Here is a 21,549-nt window from a genome sequence, read left to right on the forward strand (position 1 = left end):
ACAGCTTGGATGACTAAGAAGTTTTGGAAACTTTTTATTGATATACAGAATCCAGGTAAAGGAAAAGATTTGGGTTGGAGCTTGGAGAGGATAAGAATGTTTTAAATAAAAATATGTAATCTAGTACCAACAATAAGAACTGTGTCAGAGGCCTCAGGGAAAGTATCTGAGCATCACTGATCAGGAATTCAGAGACAGATACCGGAGGGACAGTCTGTTGGGTCTCCAATTCAGGTATATCAAGGATAAGATACATAACCAAGTGGAAAAACAGTGAATGCTGAAGGAAAACTAATTAATTTTAGCCACAAATTTTCTGCAAAGGGAAATCAGGCCTGGTGTCCTAGAAGAGTTTGTAGGGTATTCATAACACTAGTTCTAAGACAGTAGCTGTAGTTCTAAGCCAAATTAATTTTAATGAATGACTGCATTAAAATTGTAGTCAATTTTAATGTGATATATAATTAGTAAAAAAAGAGAATTCTGTTCTTTAAGGACAAGCAGCACAAAGACAACTCAATGGTTATTGACCTAGATGAAGAAAGTATTAAAAGCAGGTGGAACGTAGATCTTCAGACATTGGTGGTATTGCTTGTGAAATATATGTATCAGTAATGTGGATGAAACTATGACCACTTAAAATCATAATTAATGTAGAGAAAGGCTTTTTTGAGGATTAGATTACCAAAAAATTAAGCAGAGACTATATAAGTCTGCAAGGAAGGGGCCTGAAGAACAGGCTTTCTTTGAGCAAATGTCTGTACATTTCATGTGAACACTTGTCCCCAAATTCAGTGCTAAAATCATTGGCAGAAAAATAGCACTGTGGGTGCATATTAATTTAGGATACATTTTGCTTAGTTTACAATCCTTTTTTTTTTCTCCCATGCCTGTTTTTTCTCTTTCATATGAAACCGGCTACTTTATGAAGGGTAAATTCCCTCGACTTCTCACTTTTAAAGGTCTCTGGAATTGAACATATTGACTTTATTCCGTGGGATCAACTCTTCACGGCCAATTCCTCCTGTGTTACCGAATTCCTCCTGCTGGATTTTTCCAGCCTTGGGGAATTGCAGCTTGTCCTCTTTGTGGTCTTTCTCTGCTTCTATTTGATCATCTTGAGTGGAAACATTACAATCATCTCAATCATCTGCTTGGATCACAGTCTCCACACACCCATGTACTTCTTTCTATGTGTCCTTTCTACCTCTGAGACCTTCTAAACAATTGTCATCCTGCCCAAGATGCTAATCAATCTGCTCTCCATACTCAGGACACTCTCCTTTGTGAGTTGTGCTTCAGAGATGTTCGTTTTCCTTGTTTTTTCTGTCACCAATTCCTTGCCTCTGGGAGTGATGGGCTATGACTGTTATGCTGCTGTCTGTCAGCTTTTGTACTACCCCATTCTCATGAGCTGGAGGGTTTGTGGGCACTTGGCAGTAACTTGTATTGTTAGTGGTTTCCTAATATCTCTATTGGGAACAACTTTGGTCTTTAGCCTCCCTTTCTGTGGCTCCAACAAAGTCAAACATTATTTTTGTGATATTTCACCAGTCATCTATCTCGCCTATGCTGAAGCCTACATTAATGAACCTGTCATCTTCACTGGTGGGGTCTTGGGGCTAGTGCCCTTGATCTTCATCTGCATCTCCTATGAATTTATTGTCTCTACTATCCTGAAGATCTCATCAGCTGAAGGCAAGCAAAAAGCATTCTCCCCTTGTGCCTCTCATCTCATTGTAGTCATTGTCCACTACGGCTGTGCTTCCTTTGTCTACCTGTGACTCTCAGCCAAATATACATCAGGCAAAGATGGGCTGGTGACAGTGACCTATACCATCATCACCCCACTGTTGAACCCTATGGTATACAGCCTCAGGAACAAAGATGTACAGCTGGCCATTCAGAAAATGATTGGAAAGACTGGGTTTTCTGTTAAGACTTTATAATTAAAACATTTTTTCAACAGTACACACAAATTTGAGTCAAATATGTATCTAATTGTTTAAGTCATAAAAGTTTCTAGTCTATTCACCTGTATGACTGTGTGGCTTTGGATAAGTTGTTTGACACTGTGGGGATGTAATGTTCTCTTAAGTAAAGTACACATAGCAACATGTTTATCTCAAGGTTGTTGCAAAATTAAGGGAGATATCAGAGCATCTGTCACTAAAAGACAACTCTCCTACTTATCTTCTTCTTCAGAGATAGTTCTCAAAAGGATCCTAACAACCATTATCTATTACCCTATGTTTGGCTTGTTAGCCCCAAATCTCTGGTTGTCCTCTTTGTTTAAGATTTTGTCCAGCTGAAAATGAGGTGCTCAGGCCTGAATGTGGTGTGGATATAGGACTAAGACATGATGGGGAAAAAAACTTGCTGTACTAGCAATTAGAAGACTATTTAAGTCATGACTTTAAAAAAAAATATGGTTGTTCTTTAAATCTAAGTTTTAAATATAGAATATAGAGATAGTATAGTTTTTCCTTTTTTACCTCACATGGTTTTTGTTTGTATCTAATGGATAAGATGAAAGTAAGCATGAGTAAAATGCAAAGCTGGACAGAACTCGAGACTCATTATATCAGTTAAGACTTTGTACATCTCTGCAAGGACCTTCTATTTCTTTCATATTCTCCAAAAATGATATTTCTGGGTGTCTTTTCTGACCACTCATTTGAACCACTCCTTACATAACATAAAAGATATGCTACAGAACTTCATGAAAAAAATAATAACTATCCAGTCCCAAAGCAGGCTGAAGATGTCTACATGGCTTTCCACACTGAATTTATTAAGAAGAGCAGCTCCCAGTTTCAAATTTCTCATCTTACTACCTAGTATAAGAGAGAGAAGGACTCTGTCTTCATGAAAATTAATTTGCTTAGAATTACAGCTATGGTCTTAGAAGTAGTGTTTAATTCCTCTACAAACTCTTCTAGGACACCAGGCCTGATTTCCCTTTGCTGAAAACGCATGGCTGGAATTATTTAGCTTTCCTTCAACGTTCCTTCAGTGGTCATCTTGTCCTACCATTCATCCATACAGAAATTTCTTCATCAGTATTTCCAAGCCTGCACTGGCTACCAGTAACTTCACAAAATGTACATTCTTGCTGTTATCATTTCTCACTACTATTTCCCCTCATTTAAGCTGATATTTCCCTCTTTGTGATCTTAGTACTTTCTGTCTCTTGTGCAATACAGTAGGTATAATTTTGGTTCACAGATGTTTAAGACAGTTACAATGATAATCTGATCCTTTCCCATTACTCAAGTGACCAGATTTCAGACATCTCACCTTCTTGTGTGCAGTCCTTTATACATGCTGCTAATTACCAATATTCTTTTTGTTTTATTAAATTAATTAATTAATTTACTTTTGGTGGTGCCACAGGAATGCGGGAATCTGTTCCTTCATCAGGGATCAAACCTACCCCCCCTGCAGTGGAAGCATGGAGTTTTAACAAGTGGACTGCCAGGGAAGTCCCTTCAATGTTCTTTTTAATGCTTAATGAATAAAACTGACATTCATATTTCATGTGTGACCTCCATTTTCAAGGTAAGATGTAACTGTATCCTCCCTTGAAATTTTACTTAGATTTTCAAATCAAAGTGTATAAAATAATCAATAAAGCTCTCATATTTTAAAATTACTACTTATATTTCCATTTTTGGCTCCTGTTTTCAATTTTGGATTAGGTCTTTTTATATTATTTTTATTTACTAGTTAAATAATTAAGACATTTTAAACATCTTTATTGGAGTATAATTGTTTTACAATGTTGTGTTAGTTTCTGCTGTATAATAAAGTGAATTAGCTATATGTATACATATATCTCCATATTCCCTCCCTCTCACGTCTCCCTCTCCACTCCCTATCCCACCCCTTCAGGTGGTCACAAAGCACGCAGCTGATCTCCCTGTGCTATGTGGCTGCTTCCCACTAGCTATCTCTTTTACATTTGGTAGTGTATATATGTCAATGCCACTCACTCACTTCGTCGAAGCTTACCCATACCCTTCTCCAGGTCCTCAAGTCCATTCTCTATGTCTGCGTCTTTATTCCTGTCCTGCCCCTAGGTTCTTAAGAACCTTTTTTTATTTTTTTAAATTCATATATATGTGTTAGCATATGGTATTTGTTTTTCTCTTTCTGACTTACTTTACTCTGTATGACAAACTCTAGGTCCATCCACATCAATACAAATAACTCAATTTTGTTTCTTTTTATGGCTGAGTAATATTCCATTATATATATGAGCCACATCTTTATCCATTCACCTGTCAATGGACACATAGGTTGCTTCCATGTCCTGGCTACTGTAAATAGTGTTGCAATGAACGTTGTAGTACATGACTCTTTTTGAATTATGGGTTTCTCAGGGTATATGACCAGTAGTGGGATTCCTGAGTCATATGATAGTACTAATTTAGTTTTTTAAGGAACCTCCATACTGTTCTCTATAGTGGCTGTATCAATTTACATTCCCACCAACAGTGCAAGAGGGTTCCCTTTTCACCACACCCTCTCCAGCTTTCATTGTTTGTAGATTTTTTGATGATGGCCATTCTGAATGGTGTGAGATGATACCTCATTGTAGTTTTGACATACATTTCTCAAATGATTAGTGATGTTGAGCATGCTTTCACGTGTTTGTTGGCAATTTGTATATCTTCTTTGGAGGAAGGTCTATTTAGGTCTTCTGCCCATTTTTGGATTGGGTTGTTTGTTTCTGGTTATTGAGCTGCATGTGCTACTTGTATATTTTGGAGATTAATCCTTTGTCAGTTGCTTCGTTTGCACATATTTTCTCCCATTCTGAGGGTTGTATTTTCATCTTGTTTATGGTACACTTTGCTGTGCAAAAGTTTTTAAGTTTCATTAGGTCTCATTTGTTTATTTTTATTTTTATTTCCATTTCTCTAGGAGGTGGGTCAGAAAGGATCTTGCTGTGATTTATGTCATAGAGTGTTCTGCCTATGTTTTCCTCTAAGAGTTTGATAGTTTCTGGCCTTACATTTAGGTCTTTAATCCATTTTCAGTTTATTTTTGTGCATGGTGTTAGGGAGTGATCTAATCTCATACTTTTACATGTATCTGTCCAGTTTTCCCAGCACCACTTATTGAAGAGGCTGTTCTTTCTCCATTGTACATTCCTGCCACCTTTATCAAAGATAAGGTGTCCATATGTGCGTGGGTTTATCTCTGGGCTTTCTATCTTGTTCCATTGACCTATCTTTCTGTTTTTGTGCCAGTACCATACTGTCTTGATTACTGTAGCTTTGTAGTATAGTTTGAAGTCAGGGAGCCTGATTCCTCCAGCTCCTTTTTTCGTTCTCAAGATTGCTTTGGCTATTCGGGGTCTTTTGTGTTTCCATGCAAATTGCAAAATTTTTTGTTCTAGTTCTGTGAAAAATGCCAGTGGTAGTTTGATAGGGATTGCATTGAATCTCTAGATTGCTTTGGGTAGTAGAATCATTTTCACAATGTTGATTCTTCCAATCCAAGAACATGGTATATCTCTCCATCTATTTGTATCATCTTTAATTTCTTTCATCAGTGTCATAATTTTCTGCATACAGGTCTTTTTTCTCCTTAGGTAGGTTTATTCCTAGATATTTTATTCTTTTTGTTGCAATGGTAAATGGGAGTGTTTTCTTGATTTCAATTTCAGATTTTTCATCATTAGTATATAGGAATGCCAGAGATTTCTGTCCATTAATTTTGTATCCTGCTACTTTACCAAATTCATTGATTAGCTCTAGGAGTTTTCTGGTAGCATCTTTAGGATTTTCTATATATAGTATCATGTCATCTGCAAACAGTGACAGCTTTACTTCTTCTTTTCCGATTTGGATTCCTTTTATTTCCTTTTCTTCTCTGATTGCTGTGGCTAAAACTTCCAAAACTATGTTGAATAAGAGTGGTGAGAGTGGGCAACCTTGTCTTGTTCCTGATCTTAGTGGAAATGCTTTCAGTTTTTCACCATTGAGGATGATGTTGGCTGTGGGCTTGTCATATATGGCCTTTAGTATGCTGAGGAAAGTTCCCTCTATGCCTACTTTCTGCAGGGTTTTTTATCATAAATTGGTGTTGAATTTTCTCAAAAGCTTTCTCTGCATCTATTGAGATGATCAAATGGTTTTTCTCTTTCAATTTTTTAATATGGTGTACCACATTGATTGATTTGTATATATTGAAGAATCCTTGCATTCCTGGTATAACCCCACTTGAACATGGTGTATGATCCTTTTAATGTGCTGTTGGATTCTGTTTGCTAGTATTTTGTTGAGGATTTTTGCATCTATGTTCATCAGTGATATTGGCCTGTAGTTTTCTTTCTTTGTGACATCCTTGTCTGGTTTTGGTATCAAGGTGATGGTGGCCTCGTAGAAGGAATTTGGGAGTGTTCCTCCCTCTGCTATATTTTGGAAGAGTTTGAGAAGGAAAGGTGTTAGCTCTTCTCTAAATGTTTGATAGAATTTGCCTGTGAAGCCACCTGGTCCTGGGCTTTTGTTTGTTGGAAGATTTTTTTTTTTTATGCTGTACTTGGGCCTCTCACTGTTGTGGCCTCTCCCGTTGCGGAGCACAAGCGCAGGCCCAGCGGCCATGGCCCACGGGCCCAGCCACTCCGCGGCATGTGGGATCCTCCCAGACCGGGGCACGAACCCATGTCCCCTGCATCGGCAGGCGGACTCTCAACCACTGCACCACCAGGGAAGCCCCTGTTGGAAGATTTTTAATCACAGTTTCAATTTCAGTGCTTGTGATTGGTCGGTTCATATTTTCTATTTCTTCCTGATTCAGTCTTGGCAGGTTGTGCATTTCTAAGAATTTGTCCATTTCTTCCAGATTGTCCATTTTATTGCCATAGAGTTGCTTGTAGTAATCTCTCATGATCTTTTTTATTTCTGCAGTGTCAGTTGTTACTTCTCCTTTTTCATTTCTAATTCTATTGATTTGAGTCCTCTCCCTTTTTTTCTTGATGAGTCTGGCTAGTGGTTTATCTATTTTGTTTATCTTCTCAAAGAACCAGCTTTTAGTTTTATTGATCTTTGCTATTGTTTCCTTCATTTCTTTTTCATTTATTTCTGAGCTGATTTTTATGATTTCTTTCCTTCTGCTAGCTTTGGGGTTTTTTTGTTCTTCTTTCTCCAATTGCTTTAGGTGCAAGGTTAGGTTGTTTATTCGAGATGTTTCCTGCTTCTTAAGGTGGGCTTGTATTGCTCTAAGCTTCCCCCTTAGAACTGCTTTTGCTGCATCCCATAGGTTTTGGGTCGTTGTGTCTCCATTGTCATTTGTTTCTAGGTATTTTTTTTATTTCTTCTTTGATTTCTTCAGTGATCACTTCATTATTAAGTAGTGTATTGTTTAGCCTCCATGTGTTTGTATTTTTTACAGATCTTTTCCTGTAATTGATATCTAGTCTCATGGCGTTGTTGTCGGAAAAGATACTTGATATAATTTCAATTTTCTTAAATTTACCAAGGCTTGATTTGTGATCCAAAATATGATCTATCCTGGAGAATGTTCCATGAGCACTTGAGAAAAATATGTATTCTGTTGTTTTTGGATGGAGTGTCCTATAAATATCAATTAAGTCCATCTTGTTTAATATATCATTTAAAGCTTGCGTTTCCTTATTTATTTTCATTTTGGATGATCTGTCCAGGGGTGAAAGTGGGGTGTTAAAGTCCCCTACTATGAATGTGTTACTGTCGATTTCCCCTTTTATGGCTGTTAGTATTTGCCTTATGTATTGAGGTGCTCCTATGTTGGGTGTATAAATATTTACAATTGTTATATCTCCTTCTTGGATCGATCCCTTGATCATTATGTAGTGTCCTTCTTTGTCTCTTCTAATAGTCTTTATTTTAAAGTCTATTTTGTCTGATATGAGAATTGCTACTCCAACTTTCTTTTGGTTTCCATTTGCATGGAATATCTTTTTCCATCCCCTTACTTTCAGTCTGTATGTGTCTCTAGGTCTGAAGTGGGTCTCTTGTAGACAGCATATATACGGGTCTTGTTTTTGTATCCATTCAGCCAATCTGTGTCTTTCGGTGGGAGCATTTAGTACATTTACATTTAAGGTAATTATCGATATGTATGTTCCTATTCCTATTTTCTAAATTGTTTTGGGTTCGTTATTATAGGTCTTTTCCTTCTCTTGTGTTTCTTGTCTAGAGAAGTTCCTTTAACATTTGTTGTAAAGCTGGTTTGGTGGTGCTGAACTCTCTCAGCTTTTGCTTGTCTGTAAAGGTTTTAATTTCTCCATCAAATCTGAATGAGATCCTTGCTGGGTAGAGTAGTCTTGTTTGCAGGTTTTTCTCCTTCATCACTTTCAGTATGTCCTGCCACTCCCTTCTGTCTTGTAGGGTTTCTGCTGAGAGATCAGCTGTTAACCTTATGGGGATTCCCTTGTGTGTTATTTGTTGTTTTTCCCTTGCTGCTTTTAATATGCTTTCTTTGTATTTAATTTTTGACAGTTTGATTAATATGTGTCTTGGCGTATTTCTCCTTGGATTTATCCTGTATGGGACTCTCTGTGCTTCCTGGACTTGATTAACTATTTCCTTTCCCATATTAGGGAAGTTTTCAACTATAATCTCTTCAAATATTTTCTCAGTCCCTTTCTTTTTCTCTTCTTCTTCTGGAACCCCTATAATTCGAATGTTGGTGCATTTAATGTTGTCCCAGAGGTCTCTGAGACTGTCCTCAGTTCTTTTCATTCTTTTTTCTTTATTCTGCTCTGCAGTAGTTATTTCTACTATTTTATCTTCCAGGTCACTTATCCATTCTTCTGCCTCAGTTATTCTGCTATTGATCCCATCTAGAGTACTTTTAATTTCATTTATTGTGTTGTTCATCGTTGCTTGTTTCATCTTTAGTTCTTCTAGGTCCTTGTTAACTGTTTCTTGCATTTTGTCCATTCTATTTCCAAGATTTTGGATCATCCTTACTATCATTATTCTGAATTGTTTTTCAGGTAGACTGCCTATCTCCTCTTCATTTGTTTGGTCTGGTGCATTTTTATCTTGCTCCTTTATCTGCTGTGTGTTTTTCTTTCTTCTCATTTTGATTATCTTACTGTGTTTGGGGTCTCCTTTTTGCAGGCTACAGGTTCATAGTTCCCGCTGTTTTTGATGTGTGTCTCCAGTGGCTAAGGTTGGTTCCGTGGGTTGTGTAGGCTTCCTGGTGGAGGGGACTAGTGCCTGTGTTCTGGTGGATGAGGCTGGATCTTGTCTCTCTAGTGGGCAGGTTCACGTCTGGTGGTGTGTTTTGGGGTGTCTGTGGCCTTATTATGATTTTAGGCAGCCTCTCTGCTAATGGGTGGGGTTGTGTTCCTGTTTTGCTAGTTGTTTGACATAGGTTGTCCAGCACTGTAGCTTGCTGGTCGTTGAGTGAAGCTGGGTGCTGGTGTTAAGATGGAGGCCTCTGGGAGATTTTCGCTGTTTGATATTATGTGGAGCTGGGAGGTCTCTTGTTGACCAGTGTCCTGAAGTTGGCTCTCCTACCTCAGAGGCAGAGCCCTGACTCCTGGCTGGAGCACCAAGAGCCTTTCATCCACACGGCTCAGAATAAAAGGAAGAAAAAGTAGACAGAATTAGTAGAAGTATGAAGAAAGAAAGAAGGAAAGGAGGGAAGGAAGGAAGGAAGGAAGAAGGAAAGAAAGAAGCAAAGAAGGAAAGAAAGGAGGGAGGAAGGAAGGAGGGAAAGAAGGAAAAAAGACAGAAAGAAAGAAGATACAGTAAAATAAAATAAAGTACAATAAATTTATGGAATTAAAAAATACTTATTTAGAAAAAAAAAAGGGATGGATAGAACCTTAGGACAAATGTTGGAAGCAAAGCTATACAGACAAAATCTTACACAGAAGCATACACATACACCCTCACAAAAAGAGGTAAAGGGGAAAAAATCATAAATCTTGCTCTCAGAGACCACCTCCTCAATTTGGGATGATTCGTTGTCTAAAGGAGGGAAGGAAGGAAGGAAGGAAGGAAGGAAGGAAGGAAGGAAGGAAAGAAAGAAAGAAAGAAAGAAAGGAAGGAAGGAAGGAAGGAAGGAAGGAAGAAAGAAAGAAAGAAAGAAGGTAAAGTATAATAAAGTTATTAAAATTAAAATTAATTTTAAGAAAAAAATTTAAAAAAAAAAGATGGACGGATAGAAACCTAGGACAAATGGTGGAAGCAAAACTATACAGACAAGATCTCACACAGAAGCATACACATACACATTCACAAAAAGAGGTAAAGGGGAAAAAATCATAGATCTTGCTCTCGAAGCCCACTTCCTCAATTTGGGATGACTTGTTGTCTATTCATGTATTCCACAGATGCAGGGTACATCAAGTTGATTGTGGAGCTTTAATCCGCTGCTTCTGAGGCTGCTGGGAGAGATTTCCCTTTCTCTTCTTTGTTCTCACAGCTCACAGGGACTCAGCTTTGGATTTGACCTTGCCTCTGCGTGTAGGTCACTGGAGGGCGTCTGTTTTTTGCTCAGACAGGACGGGGTTAAAGGAGCCGCTGATTCGGGGGCTCTGGCGCAATCAGGCCGGGGGGGAGGGAGGGGCACTGCGTGCAGGGCGGGCCGGCGGCGGCAGAGGCTGCCGTGACGTTGGACCAGCCTGAGGCGCACTGTGCGTTCTCCTGGGGAAGTTGTCCCTGGATCCCGGGAACCTGGCAGTGGCAGGCTGCATAGGCTCCGCGGAAGAGGGGTGTGGATAGTGACCTGTGCCCGCACACAGGCTGCTTGGTGGCGGCAGCAGCAGCCTTAACGTCTCCCGCCCGTCCCTGGGGTCCGTGCTTTTAGCCGCAGCTCGCGCCCGTCTCTGGGGTTCGCGCTTTTAGCCGCGGCTCGCGCCCGTCTCTGGAGTTCCTTTAAGCAGCGCTCTTAAACCCCTCTCCTCACGCACCAGGAAACAAAGAGGGAAGAAAAAGTCTCTTTCCTCTTCGGCAGGTGCAGACTTTTCCCCCCGGACTCCCTCCTGGCTAGCCGTGGTGCACTAACCCCTTCAGGCTATGTTCAAGCCGCCAACCCCAGTCCTCTCCCTGCGCTCCTTCCGAAACCGAAACCCGAGCCTCAGCTCGCAGACCCGCCCGCCCCGGCGGGTGAGCAGACAAGCCTCTCGGGCTGGTGAGTGCCGGTCGGTACCGATCCTCTGTGCGGGAATCTCCCCGCTTTGCCCTCCGCACCCATTTCTGTGCACTCCTCCTCGGCTTCAAAGCTCCCCCCTCCGCCTCCCGCAGTCTCCACCCGCGAAGGGGCTTCCTAGTGTGTGGAAACTTTTCCTCCTTCACAGCTCCCTCCCACTGGTGCAGGTGCCGTCCCTATTCTTTTGTCTCTGTTTTTTCTTTTTTTCTTTTGCCCTACCCAGGTACATGGGGAGTTTCTTGCCTTTTGGGAGGTCTGAGGTCTTCTGCCAGCCTTCAGTAGGTGTTCTGTAGGAGTTGTTCCACGTGTAGATGTATTTCTGGTGTATCTGTGGGGAGGAAGGTGATCTCCGCGTCTTAATCTTCCGCCATCTTCAAGGTCCCCCCCAAATATTTATGATTTTAATGCTCATCACTTCTTCTTGATGATAGGTTTTTAATGTCTATACTTATTCATAGTATCCTGAATGTAAAAATGAGGTTTTGGAGCAAGGATAGATTATTATTATTTATAGCAATAACTGAATATGTTTCTACTGACCTAATCCTTCTGAGGTTATGTGATGAGAACCAGATGTCAGCCTACATATATGAGGGTCTGCACTATATAATAGAAATCCTGAAATTAGAAAGCTGGAGCCTATGTATGAATTGAATTGTTGTTAACCTCTCCCATTGAAATATAAACACATAATTATGGGAAGATAAATCTCTCACTAATTATTTAGCTATAGGTTAGGTTTCAAAACTTGTCCTTTAAGCTAGATCTCAGGTTTCTTTACTCAGAAAGCCTAACTAAGAGGAAAAATAAGAATGTTCACTTTATGACACCTAACAATTTGCATTTCTGTCTAGTATAATTTCCCTTTTCTTGAATAATTTCCTTTAGTATTTCAGATAACACAGATCTGTTGATGACAAATTCTCTTTGTTTTTTAACTATATAAAGCTGTCTTTATTTTGCTTTTAACCTCGAAGAATATTTTTAGTGGAAATATAATCCTGAATCGGTATTTTTATTAATTATTTTTCTTTCATCATGTTTAGGATTGTGTTCCACAGTTCTCTTGCCCCCGCGTTTTCTGGTGAGAGCCAGCATTAATTTGACTCCTATTTCACTCCTTGTATGATGCTTGTCCTTCATCTTTTTTTCTTTCTTTTGTACTTTCAAGATTTTCTTTTATCCTTTCTTTTAAGCAGTTTGACTATAATGTGTCTAGGCATGATTTTCTTCATATTTATCCTGCTTGAGATTTGTTGGGATTCTTGAATCTATAAATTCATGTCTTTAAGAAAATTTGTGAAATTTTTGACCATTTTGTTTTCAAACAATTTTTCTGCCTTATTATCTAGCTCATTCCTTTCTAGAACTCCAATTACATGTGTGTTACACCATTTAACATAGTTTTCCAGGTGCTTGAGGTTGTTTGCATTTTTTCCATTGTTTTCCCATCTTCTTCACATCGGATTCCTTCTTCTGATCTATCTTCACATTCACTGTTTCTTTACTCTGTTATCTCCATTCTTCTGCTAATCTCATCCAATAAAGTTTCTTTTTCCAGATAACGTATTTCAGTTCTATCATTTTCTTTTTTTGTTGTTGTTTTTTTTGTGGTTTCTATTTCTCTTCTAAAATTTCTTATATGCTTATAAGAAAGCACATTTTCCTTTACATCATTGGACATAGGTATCAGAGCAGTTTTAAAATCTTAGTCTACTAACTTCAAAATTGAATTATATATAATTAGGTCTACCCTGACTGCTTTATTTCTTGAGAATGGCCATGTACTCCTGGCTCTTTTTTGTTTTTTTGTTTTTTTTTGCGGTACGCGGGCCTCTCACTGTTGTGGCCTCTCCTGTTGTGGAGCACAGGCTCTGGACGCACAGGCTCAGCAGCCATGGCTCACGGGCCCAGCCGCTCCATGGCATGTGGGATCCTCCCGGACCGGGGCACAAACCTGCGTCCACTGCGTCGGCAGGCGGACTCTCAACCACTGCGCCACCAGGGAAGCCCTCTGTTTATTTCTTTTGTACTTCTGGACTGCTTTGAGTCTTTCCACACATGTGTGCTTCAGGAGTCAACCAGAAATTTGGGCAAAATATATACAGAGGTTTTGAAATTATCTCTCTGGCTCTGTCTTTCCAGGATTTGCTCCTCCCCTTCCAGCAGTTCTAGTTACCCCAGACTCTATTTTCTGGTTCTTCATGCCAGGAAGTCTGTTGGTTTTCATTTTAAATTTTAAGCTTTTCACAAACAGTGGTGGCTGTGGTCTTCATTCAAACAAAAACTCTTTCAAAGAGAAATCATCCTGTGTATTTACCTTCTTCCAAGTGTTGAATGTATTCTAGATCTGCCTGCTTTTATTTATTTTAAATTTTTAATTTTATTTTATTTATTCATTTTTTGGGGCTGTGTTTTGTCTTCATTGCTGTGTTCAGCCTTTCTTTAGTTGAGGCAAGTGGGGGTTACTCTTCATTGCAATGCACGGGCTTCTCACTGCAGTGACTTCTCTTGTCATGGAGCATGGGCTCTAGGCGTTTGGGCTTCAGTAGTTGTGGGGTGTGGGCTTAGTAGTTGTGGCTCACGAGCTCTAGAGCGCAGGCTCAGTAGTTGTGGCGCACGGGCTTAGTTGCTCCGTGGCATGTGGGATCTTCCTGGACCAGGGCTCAAACCCGTGTGCCCTGCACTGGCAGGTGGATTCTTAACCACTGCACCACCAGGGAAGCCCCTGCCTGCTTCTATTCTATCTCCAGTGTGTTCAAGTAGCTGCTGTTTTTGTTTTTTTCCAGAGTTTGTAGTTGTTATCTTTAAGATGTGTGACACACCTAGTACTTAACTCATTCAGACCAGAAGCAAAATTCCTACCTGCCTTTACTTTTATGAAAGTTACACCCCAAAATTTTAATAAAATATTTTATGCAATTTAAGTATTTTTCTTAATTCTTACTGAATCATTGATTCAGTTGAAAATTAATGCAGGAAATATAAAATTATATAGATGTCTTAAGAAGAAAATTTAATTTGAGAAATTGTGTGCCTACAAATTATTGGAAAGTTTGAAAGAATCAGAAGTCTGTCACTGGAATTATTGATTTAAGAGAACTTGACCAAGCTGAAATCTACAGGTCAAAGAAATGCTGCTGCTGCTGCTATAATATTTTTACTGTCTTCTCACAATACTCACAAAAGTAGGGAGCAGAAACTGAGTCTAACTCCTACAGTATACTCTCAGCACTCAGGTTCTTATTATTTTTGCTTCTCTATATAAGCAAGAGAAAAGAAAGTTGACCTCAGTTTTGCCTTCCATTTTACTACCATGAGGAAAACTGAGAAGAGAATGAAACTGAAATAGAGAAGAAAGAAGAGCTAAGAAAACAGATAAATTGAGGCTGTGGTGATGTCATAGCCTATTATTCATAATTTGCAACTCATCATTTGATGTTCTGATGTTTGTTCAGATATGGGAGTGATGAAATGGATTCCTTTTATCTACTGAGTCTAATATAACTTGAATTTTGTTCACTTTTTACAGTACAATAGACATAAATTATACAGGAACCATTTCAAGTGTATCAGTCAAGGGACAAACCCTACCTCCTCCATCCCTTGCCATATGTTGGGTGAAAAGTCCTGTGAAATCAATCATGCATTGCTCCAACTTCTATCTAGAAAGAATATTGATTAAATTCAAGATTTAGCTGTGTGAGACTGAAAATCTTTTGAATTGTATGGCTAAGAGTGGAGTTTTAAGAATTTCATCTTCATTTTTTCCCTGTTATTTGGATAAAGCCAGCTTATTGCAAAATAAATCTAGCACAAAGTATGAAGCTAAGTAAGTGAAAGACAGAAAAACTATTCATTTATTCAACAAATATTTATTGAATACTTATTATGTATCTGGCAATATCCTAGAGATGAGCCTATAAAATTTAGCAAAACAGGAACAAATTTCCCATGGAGATGGAAAATAGAGATATAAATGAAAAAAATATAATTTAAATGCACATAAAATTGTGATATATGTTAAAGAGAAAAAGTAAATTATAGATGAGGATGTTTTTCAGAGGTTGACTTCTGAGTCAAGACTCAGCATAATGTTGTAATGCAAGTCTCTGAATTGAGCCATATCTGATGAGATTTGTCTTGAACTTCCCAGTGATTTAAGCTAATAGATTCTCTTTCCTTATGCTGGATTGTATTGTGCTTCATTCACAATAAAATCAAAGCTACTGATTAACACACGACAGTCTTCTTTTTATAATTTTTAAGATTTCTTCTTTACACTTTTCCATTTCCATTTCTATCTATCACTTATGTGCAGAGTATGCTTTGTGTATTGGTCTTGGTTCTCCAGAGAAACACAAAGAACAGAATGTATTCATATACATTCTATTCACAGGAATTGGCTCATACAGTTATGGAGGTTATCTTAAGTCCACAATTGTTTCAAGAAGTGATTCTGAAATGCGACTAACTGCAGGATTTTTCAGATTTATTTCTGCTCCAATACCTTAGAGGTCTTTGAACAGATTTCTTTAAAGGCTTATGCAGCCCCAAGGCTGAGGACTTGGCCAGCACCCCGTGGGGAAATGTTTATTTGGGAAGATGCACTGAGAAGAACAGCTGTCCAAGAAATCCAGGAATTCAGCAGCTATTAGGAGGGACTGTTGTGCACATTTGAAAATTTCTGGAAGCAGCAGTATCTACTGTCATATCTCTGTTGGTAGCCTCTGAAAATGGTATAACTGGAAATAAAAAACTGAGTCAGTAATCATCTCACTTGGGAGTTTCTGCTGTTCTGAGAACAAATGCTGTGGACTGCCAACAGGTACTTCTCTGCCCGTAGCCACTGATGAGATCTGCAACAGAGTCAAAGGCAAGAAGACCTTGATGCTAAGATCCTGCAAGCCTTTCTGACCTCTCCCTGTGAGTCGCTCTTGACTCATGAAGGAAGGTAGAGAGGGTGAATTTTTCTTCATTATCTCACAGAAGAGGAAGAATAAAGATTTCTAGAAAATTTAAAGGTCTAGAAATTGTGTTGGCTGAGTCCAGCAACAGAGAGCTTGACTTTAACTTCATTTCAAATACAGGATATGAAAACTGTGTCACACAAATGTGGAACAGGCACTTAACTGTTTTTCCTTCAACCCCACAAACTCTCTCATCTGCTTTTGGTCAGTCCAACAGAGAACTGCAGGAAAGAATGACGATAATTAGGAGACTAGCCAAGCCCTCTAGGATGCTACTTAAGATTTTTTCATCCTATTCCCTACCCTTGAGGCTGACATTTGATTGGAGGTCTTTTCATCTCCTTCAAGCTAGGAAGAAGTAGAGTATCATCTCTGTGACCTGCACCTGAACAGTCCACAGCTTTCCTTCAGTCCTCAAACCTGTTCTTTGCCACTGTTCTTCAGGGTCTCAGTTTTGCTAGCTAAGATACCGCCCTTCCTCATCCCTCACACTATGCTCCTATGCCCCTATCCTTGGTGCAGAAACTGAATTTGTAGAGTTCAGATGAACCTATACTAAAAAGAAGAACTTTGCTTCTTCTTTTGCAATGATAAAGCAGGTTTTACTTGCCTTGATGAAGTCCAAGGAAGAAAAGGTCTTCGTCCTCACCTAGCAACCTTAGAAAATACAGCTGTGTGTTACCTCTTATAATATGCAACAGCCTTCAGTTTCTAATGAGCTACCAGGCAACCTGGGACTAATTGCCAATTAATTGCCAGTGTCAGTTTTCTCCTGTTCCCTTTTTAACTTATTGGACCTGTGAGATTTAGGATCCATGTTGTTTTCCGCATCCTCTTTACTCATTGAAAGGATTGGAACTGTGCCAAAAATAATGTTGCAATAATAGCTCCCTGGAGTTTTGATAAGTATAAATATAAACCAGCATGTTGGGGCTACAACTAATAAGAGACAAAAGAAAAGTCCTTCAATGATACTTTAGGGGATACTTAGATTTCTCAGCAGAGAAGGTAAGAATACAGAGTTTGGGGGTATTGAGATGTCAGTAGTAGAAAGAAATAGAATTGAGTCATTTCAAAATAGAAATTATTGTAGTAATATTAATTTTTGACTCCTATTTGATTAGATGTCTAGGTTTCACTGACTTCTAATAGCTTTGTGCTAGGGAACTTAGAGAAATCAGCCCTGTTGGGTTATTTTATGTGAAAAATTGAGTAAAGTTAGTGTTTGGGTCTAGTGATATAGAAGTGCCAGTCACCAATGATAATTTTAGAAATGTTCTAATTATCCCATGAGCTTTAGTCTGTCTATTAATGATGGTTAGAAAAGAGCATGTAGGGAGAGCAAGGCACAAATATATATGATAGACTTAGAAGGTGGAGGATAGTACACGGCTTTGGGGTGATAAACAGGGCACCACCAATGAACTGTGGTAGGCACAGGGATGGCTACAAACAAGCGTTATGAAATATACTCCCCAACCCCATGGAACTGACTCCCTTTCTATCGACCATCTCTGAAAGACTGATTCCTTTCGAAAGGTTTTCCTGAGTGATTGAAAAAGAAAGGACAGAAACTGCTAATTTCCTATCAAGAGTGAATTTTCTACATTTACTTCATTTAATGTCCATTCTCGAATGTCACATGAAACTATTCTCCGGTGAAAATGGTGTATTAGAAAAGTCTAATAAGCAATGAGGAAGTAAAAGAAATGAATGCATAATTGAGTTATCTTTCCTTACATACCTTCTGCTGTTTTTAGACCTCACAATTGTAGCATTCTGTGGACAAATAATCTACTGCATAAGCCTCATAGACGGGAACTGAGGAGGTAAATAAATTACATTCCTCGGAATATCCTGGTGGTTGTTTTGTTAGCCATCTAGTGATGCATTAAGGTATTTTGAAGAACCAGAGTAGTAGTCATAGTAATAATAATAATAATAATAAAAGCAATGGTAGGGACATTCATGAGAACTTGGGTCTGGTTAATGTTCTACAACTTCTTGGTTGTGTGACACGTTATTATGTAGGTAACATAATTATAAGTTTGCAGTATGATCTGGTAGGTTGTGAGCTGAATCTCTGTTCCCAGATTCTCCATACAAGGCTTAAAATTCCACCATCATTTTCATGAGCTTAGATAATGCCTTTTACAGCTGCCATCTTAAAAAAAAATAAAATATTTAGTCATCAATTAATTAAACAAATAGTTCTTAAGTAGCAATTTGTATTCACATGCTATGGGAAATACAAAGCTGCTCCCAAGGCATTTACACTCTGGTGTATGAAAAAGTAGAGGTTGGTACTTTCATGATACATTTCATACACAATAGAAAGTAGCTAAATAATTTAAGAGAAAAGAAAGTTGATATCACTCTTATCATTGGAGACCAGAGTAGTCAGAAGTTGCAGCTTCTATTTGGGTGATCAAGAATGAATAGAAGTGAATAAAGGTTTTCCAGGTGAAGGGGAAAAGATGAGCAAAAGCACAGAGGTGAGTTGCAAGATGAGAAGACATAGTCTTTCCATTTGTTGAAGAATGCAAGGTGATTTACTATTATTTAAGAATAGTACTTTACTTAATGGCACTTTACTTATACTAAAATAGATATGTATTGGGGTGGGATGAATTGGGAGATTGGGATTGACATATATACACTAATATGTATAAAATATATAACTAATAAGAACCTGCTGCATAGCACAGGGAACTCCACTTCACTGTACAGTAGAAACTAACACAACATTGTAAAACAACTATACCTCAATAAAAATAATTTTAAAAAATAAAAGTAGATATGGAGTAAATGGAAAAATAATTTAATTTATGAACAAATTAACACATTAATGAATAAATAATTTGATAGAAATAATGACTTGTCTACTCAGAGAACCTGTCAAATCTACCCATTAGCCTAATGGTCACTATGCTCCATTCAGATAGAAAAATAAAACTGATACTTCTGCTTCTCTTGAAAGTGAGGGACCCTGAAGTGAAAACACATCAAAGATGGTCTAGATTTAGAAATATACCTCAAAAATGTAGGATTAGCAGTCAGCTGGTTTCTTCAATTGAGCTATTATACATTAGGTAAAAATGTTTCTTTTTGTATTCCATTTCTGTGCCTTATGTTTTCCAACTATTTGGTTGCTTTGATGTTTTTTATTACTTTACAAATTCAAATTTGATTTTAGTTGAATTAAAACAGAAAGGATTTGCTCATCTTTTAGTAAGGAGTAATTGGAGGAGCTGAAACTCCTTGTGCAAGTTTGACATAATTCACACTCTAAAAGTTTGAGAGAATCTACTAGTGACACTACAGGACCTAGACATTCTTTAATGTGAAATATATTAATTAAAATTAAGTTTCTCCTTATGTCAGTTTTAGTATGTATTTTATGGAAAAATTTCCACTTTTTCCAAATTTTATGTGAATTCTCAAATCTATGTTCATAACATCATTCACAGAATTCTTTCATTATTAATGTCTGTATGACCTGAGAAACATTTAGATTTGCCATCCGCATGATTGTTTATTTGTGTCTTCTGTCTTTATTTCTTCATCAAGATCATCAAGGCAAACATAATTTATTAATATTTTCAATATTCCAAACTTTGGCTTTTTGAACCACTCTATTGAATACTATTATTTAATTAATTTTGGCTCTTATATTTTTATTTCTTTTCCTCACAATCCTTTTGTGCTTAGTTATTTCTTTACTAAATTTTTGAGATGAATTTTTATCTTGTGAATTTGCAACCTATGAATGTTTCAAATATGGATTTTAAAGGCGGTATATTTCCATCCAAACACTGAAAAGCTGTATCCACAAGCTTTGACTTGTAGTATTTTCATTTTCTCCAGTACAAATCATTTTTTCTAATATCCATGGGATTTCTTGATTGATTCATTGTTTATTTAGAAGTGTGTTTCTTGACTTATAACCATATAGGTATATCCAGCTTCCACTTACTCCCAGTTACTTATTTCTAGGTTAATAATGGATGTGAAGTAGGCACCTAGCAATCACTGCCACAGTTACCATGTCAGATATATGCAGGTTAATTGGTGCAAATCCAAGTTCAGGAACTTGAGTCTAGACTTAATGTCATACCTACTACACTCACCATGAGCAGATAAATTGTTAATATTTACATACAACATTGTATGGTTTCCTTAGATTGAATAACCAGTTCTGAGGGGTGGAATACAAGCAGAAGAAACATTCTTTTTCACTGAGGCATTGACCACAGATGTAGAGGGAAAATATTCTGCCTACACATGTGTCACAAAAGGTCAAAGGGAAGAAAATAGAGTCATGGCAAGAGGTAATTTTAATCAGTGTAAGTACATAATAATTTCCATCCATTATCTTACTTATCTTTGTAACATCTCCATAATTAATATAGGTCAGAAATTATTCCAACAGTTTTCATATGTTTTATGTACTCCAATCCTCAGTACAGTAGTTGTATCCTTCATGAGAGGACATGTTAGCAGCAGAACTGAGAAAAGGATTCAGAAGAGCCCTTAGGCTTGTATGTTGGAATTTACAGAAAGACCACTTGCTATATATCTATGATATATAACCGCCAAAGTACTTCTTATTTTCTTCTGGGTAATATAAAAATTTGATGTTTTGTTTATCTGGTTTCCTTCATTACACATTGTATGTCTGCCAAAATTAATTCAAAACACCTTTTATTGTCATATCCATCAATAGCATGACATGATTTGTTTTTTAAACATTTACTGTTTAATACATTCATCTTATAGAAAATGGAGATTATTTCTAGCCCTCATCATGGATTTCCCCAGTCATAAAACATACAGGCTCTACTGTCTTGTTTACTTATTTAAATCAGTGTTCCAAAATATCCTATATATTCAGAAGCTAGCATCTGAGAGTCATTGAAAGACACCATCACGAACAGTGTTATTAAAAGCTTTTAAGAGTTGTTATGGCATGGAAATAAAACAGTATCAACTCTGATATGCACAAATATACAGCTGATGATTACTCCATAGTGTATCTCCTATCAGAAATGGTTTATGTTATGAGAAGCACAAACCAGTACCTCACAACATTACCTAGAAAAATTATTCAACTTTTACATCTCTAGATATTTTAAACCATCTCTTAGTGTAGTGGTCATAGGTGTTGATTTTTCCTTCCACAATCTTGCTTTTCCCACTTTATCTAAGATGCAGAACACCTAGTTGTTGATTGAAAGAAGCCTAAAATCTGCAGGGACAGATGTAGAAGTTGTTGGACAACTTCCTTAACATGCTAAGTAAATGCTTGTCAAGGCTTAGGTCCAAGACTCAGTCACTTGATTCCCATATGCCAGCCTCTGGATAAAGGCAAATGGTACAGATGTCACAGGGTAAATGCTTCACTGACTTCAGTGTACAA

At 37.8% G+C, this 21,549-nt stretch overlaps 1 pseudogene across 1 annotated transcript; it reads left to right on the forward strand.

The window, feature by feature from the left end:
• Positions 1-519: 519 nt before the first annotated feature.
• On the forward strand, positions 520-1,949 carry LOC307198583 (olfactory receptor 10R2-like; annotated as a pseudogene). The gene is made up of 2 exons: positions 520-585; positions 963-1,949. The product of its transcript is annotated as an olfactory receptor 10R2-like (transcript).
• The last annotated feature ends 19,600 nt before the right edge of the window (positions 1,950-21,549 follow it).

Source organism: Stenella coeruleoalba (genome assembly GCF_951394435.1).
Source record: "Stenella coeruleoalba genome assembly, chromosome: 1".
NCBI classification, from domain to species: domain Eukaryota; kingdom Metazoa; phylum Chordata; class Mammalia; order Artiodactyla; family Delphinidae; genus Stenella; species Stenella coeruleoalba.